The sequence below is a fragment of the Neophocaena asiaeorientalis genome, unplaced genomic scaffold (genome assembly GCF_003031525.2).
Source record: "Neophocaena asiaeorientalis asiaeorientalis breed wild unplaced genomic scaffold, Neophocaena_asiaeorientalis_V1.1 scaffold204, whole genome shotgun sequence".
Lineage (NCBI taxonomy): Eukaryota > Metazoa > Chordata > Mammalia > Artiodactyla > Phocoenidae > Neophocaena > Neophocaena asiaeorientalis.
In genome coordinates, this window is record NW_020173922.1 from 10,476,621 (window position 1) to 10,481,195 (window position 4,575).

The following is a 4,575-nucleotide window of genomic DNA, read 5'->3' on the forward strand; positions in this document are numbered from 1 at the left end:
CTTTCTTCCGCTCACCTTTCTCTGGCCTAGCAGTGGAGATCCCAGGCTATAGAATCAGAACACCCATTGTATCTCAAGTGTGACTCACTGTGTGACTCTGAGCAAGTCACTTCACCTCTCTGAGTCTCAATTTTCTCATCTGTATAATAGGAAGAATAATAGAGGCTCTCTCCTGACAATCATATAAAGTAAATACTGAGCTATTGTTATCCTCATTTTGTGGATTAGGATGTAAAATTTTAAGAACTCTATTCAGGTTTTTAAGGCAAAAGAGACTCCAGTAATGAGTGTGACCATGAGCCAGTTTAATGATCTGTATCCACCACCTGTAGGGTTTTCCATTCTTTGAGATAATCAAGAACCAGGAACATAATAAATAGCCTTGAAGAGGTCTCTTAATTTATAGTAATACTTTTGAGCCAACAATGATAGACAGACCCCCTGCCTTGTGCCAGACATTTTTATGTGCTTTACTTATATTGACTGATTTTAAAATCTCACTACAACCATACAAAGTAAATACTATTACTATGCCCATTTTACAGGTAAAGAAACTAAGACCTAGAGAGATTAAATAGTTTCCATGGGGTCATACAGTTGGGACTTGGTGGAGCTTGGGAATAAACCCAGGCAATCGGACCCCAGTGGATGCTGCTAGCTGCTTGCCACCTCATTTAAGAAGAGACACAAAAGCTTTCCTGCAGACATCAGGGTTTTCTACTTCAAGCAGACCTGTCCCCTGAGTGCTCAATAAGCAAAGCATTATTACCTGCCTAATCCTAAAACCCCTGGCCTGTAGACACAGGACTGATAAGAGCTGCTACCCAGTACTGTACAACGCCAGCCATAGGTAAATTCACCCCTCCTGCCACTGATGGGATTTTTGAGTGTCCATTAAAATGTCAGTGGATCTTAGAGTTGAAGTTCTTTCTACATCATTTAGCACAACCTGGAAGATCAGATTCATGTGGCAGCTGGCCTTCCCTTGGCAGTTACTTCCTTATTACTTCCCTGTCCCTGCGCTCACCCTCAGAAATGCTACATCACAACAAAGGTAGTTAAAGAGCTAACAAACCGCCACTACTCCCTTGAGATCCAGAAGCAGTTGTCTCAAATCACCTTGCCTCCAGTCTCGGAGGGATATGCCCCCAGCTGCTGATGCCAGGCCTGATGTGCAGATCAAAGCAGCCATTTCCAGGCCCCCTGTGATAGCAACGGGTTGACCCATCTCCAGAGGCAGGTGCCCAGCATCAGTGCCGGTACCCACTTAGGCACAGGGAGGAGAAGCAGACTATGTCTAACACAGGTGTCTTCCCTTTTTAGGGATAAAAGTTGTGAATAGCAGGCTGAAACTCCTGCCCATGTTTGGGGGTGTACGATGGAGACAGCATAACTCCAAATCCTGTGTAACTTATCGTCATGATGGGACGCAGAATGCGTCCTCATAATCACAGGCTTTCTATGCATTCCTGCTTCTCGCGTTGAATAGGAAGCAGCCACCTGGAGCCTCCAATGGCTCTTACTTGCTTGCTGTTATTCTGAGTGGAGCACGTAAGTCCTGTCTTGCATCGGCAGGCCCTGAGAGCACAGAGAAGCTCAGTTGTTAGCCCAGATGTGGCTGCCTGCTTGAAAGCTCAGGCTCCTTCTGTATACTTAGTCTCTGTAGCCACAATTCATGCTTCTGCCTTTGGAGAGTGGGTTTTGATCAGACTCCCAAAACCGATACTTCCCATAAACTTTGCTTGCAAGATCCAGCTGTCCTGTGCCACCCCGCAAAGAATGAACCTGTCTGTGATCATCACTAAAATTTCCCCAAAGACAAAACTGGCCTGTTAAATCAGCAGGAGTCGTTGGATAGAAAAGGACTCAGGCTCCAAATGAAAGACATTGGGCAGGAGATAGAAAACTCCCTCTCCTACTTATTTCCTGTTTTACTGGGTTTTCATGGGAATTCACTTGTGGACAAACTCCGAGCCTGGGTCTTTTAGAAAGCAAATCTTTTTAAATGTTATTGGACCAATTTCCCGTCATCCTTTTAGCTTTCTCCTGTCCCCCTTCAGCATGGTCAGTTGGGACTTCATTTGCAGAAGGGCCAAGAGCCAAGCACTGGCAGCAAGGTCACAGAGAGCAGCCAGCTCCTGTGATGCCCATCCAAACCGCCTGCCCTCACCTGGACAAGAGGCAGCTGGAAGTGTTGGCTGCACTTCCTTCCGAGCATCCTCAGCCTCGGGAAGAGAAGAGGCACCAGGGGCTAGGCAGGAAGGGGAGGACATTGGCTACACGTGTGGGGATGACAGGAATGCAGGTTGGGTTTGGATATCAAAAATAAAATATTTGAGGCTTTGGAGAAATTCTGGGGGCTCGTGAATTTTAACTTTATGTTTTAAATAATTTCAGACTTTTAGAAATGTTGCTAAAATAGTACAAGGAATTCCTGTATACCCTTCAGGACTAGGTTCCCTAGATATTAACATTTTACTATGTTTGTTTTGATCCTCTCTTTTATATATGTAGGTACATATGTATTAATTATTAAATTAAAATTTAATATAAATTATATATATAATTTTTCTGAACTGTTTGGAAGTAAGCTAAAAATCAAGTCCCCTAAACATTTCAGTGTGTATTTCCTAAAAACAAGGGTGTTACATAATCACAATGCAATTACCAAAATCAGGAAATTAACACTGATATAGCACTATTAACTACAGATCTTATCCAATTGTCCCATTCTTTTCCTTTACAGAGAAAACAGATTTTGATGTCTTGTCTAGGATCCCATCTAGGACCACATATTGTATTTGTCATATCTCTTTAGTTTCTTTTAATCTGGAACAGTTCCTCAAGATTCATTGTCTTCCATGATCATGGCATTTCAAAGAATATAGGCCATTTATTTTATAGAATGTCTCTCAATTAGGCTTTGTCTGACATTTCTTAATCAATAGATTCAGATTATTCATTTTTGGCAGTAATGGATGATAATCCTTACAAATAATCAAATAGGAATCCCTGAGTCCATACTATATAAAGAAATGAGGGAGAAGGAAAAGCTCTTCCTTACAGTACAGGGCCAACTAAAAATTGTAGAAGGAATGATGGAATTTTTTAAAATCCCAGTTTGACAACCACTGCAGTAACAATTGGTTCGAGCAAAAGTCATCAATGGATTAAAACTAGTGTATCAGAGTATCTCCTCAAAAGATACTTATTAATCACAAATGGGAAAATAACAATTTTATAGTGAAGAAAGCTGGTAGACAACCACCTTAACCAAAAGATCAAAGTTAGCATCTCCAGTAATGGGGAAGTAGGTAGTGTGTACCTCCTGATATGACGAACGGAGGACACGACATCTCTTTTGTGAAATGAAAAGACAAATTCCTGCCCAAAAGACTTAAGAATTTTAAAGAACTACAGTTCTAACCAGGCTGCATTCACACACAATAGATTCTAAAATCCTTTTCACCTTCACAGACCCGACCTTGGAAATCTTCCCAGGAGGAGCTAGCAATAACCGGTTACTGAAGAGAGCAAATCGTCTGCTTGAATGGAAACCGCTCGGTACAGAGCTGTGGACCATGTGATACCCCTTGGACATCAGGGATGGTACAGGAATACCAGTAGGCTGGCCTCCAAGACAGCAGGGTAATAGGAGAAAAAGCAAATGTGTCTTCCCACAGTATCAATGGGTGGCGGGCCAGGTTGGAGAAAAGCACGTGAGTCATGTGCCGCTACACGTTACACCAGACTCCTGGCCCTTCTGTTATTCTGTTCTGCTGTCAATGCCAAACGTTGTCTTGCCAATTTCTCACACCTTGGCACCTAACTGACAAATGAAAAGACCGAACATCAAATGCCTCCCAACACTGTGTCTGGCCTATTGCTCCAGCTCAGATTTAGAGCAGTACAGGGGATGGCATAATATTCTCCTCTCAGATGTTCAAGCCAGAGGGGCTAGTGCTTCTTCACAATGTCCCCAGCCTTCACTCCCTCCCCTGACTGTGCATCCTGCATCACGCCACCACATCCACATTCTTTTCCATTCCAATTCCGTTCTGTCTTTCCACCCTGATACTTTCTGATCCAGAGGGTTCTTGTTAGAATATACCAATCAAGGAAATAAGGACTTAGTACATAAATAATCTCAGACAAGAAACATGCATGATGTTATAAGGGAGATGCCACAGACTGCAGTGCTATTTCAAGTCTAAAGATATAAAAATCAGTTATAACCATGCAGGCTTTTTTCTTCAGAAATAAGTCATCTTAAAAGAGTCAAAAGAAGATATTCTACCCCTATTTTTTCAAAAAGACTATAATTTAAAATATAAATTTTAAATTATCTGGGCTGGGCTTCCCTGGTGGCGCAGTGGTTGAGAGTCCACCTGCCAATGCAGGGGACACGGGTGTGTGCCCCGGTCCGGGAAGATCCCACATGTGGTGGAGTGGCTGTGCCCGTGAGCCATGGCCGCTGAGCCTGCGCGTCCGGAGCCTGTGCTCCGCAATGGGAGAGGCCACAACAGTGAGAGGCCCGCGTACCGCAATAAATAAATAAATAAATTATCTGTGCTA

The 4,575-nt window shown here is 43.0% G+C and overlaps 1 protein-coding gene across 1 annotated transcript in view; it reads left to right on the forward strand.

Moving 5' to 3' along the window:
- The window catches only part of SH3RF2 (SH3 domain containing ring finger 2), a 137,450-nt gene extending 133,121 nt beyond the window's left edge, over window positions 1–4,329 (forward strand). Inside the window, exon 11 of the mRNA XM_024752332.1 lies at window positions 3,478–4,329. The gene's annotated coding sequence lies outside the window, so the exon portion shown is untranslated. The remainder of the gene's footprint in view (window positions 1–3,477) is intronic.
- Window positions 4,330–4,575: the final 246 nt, after the last annotated feature.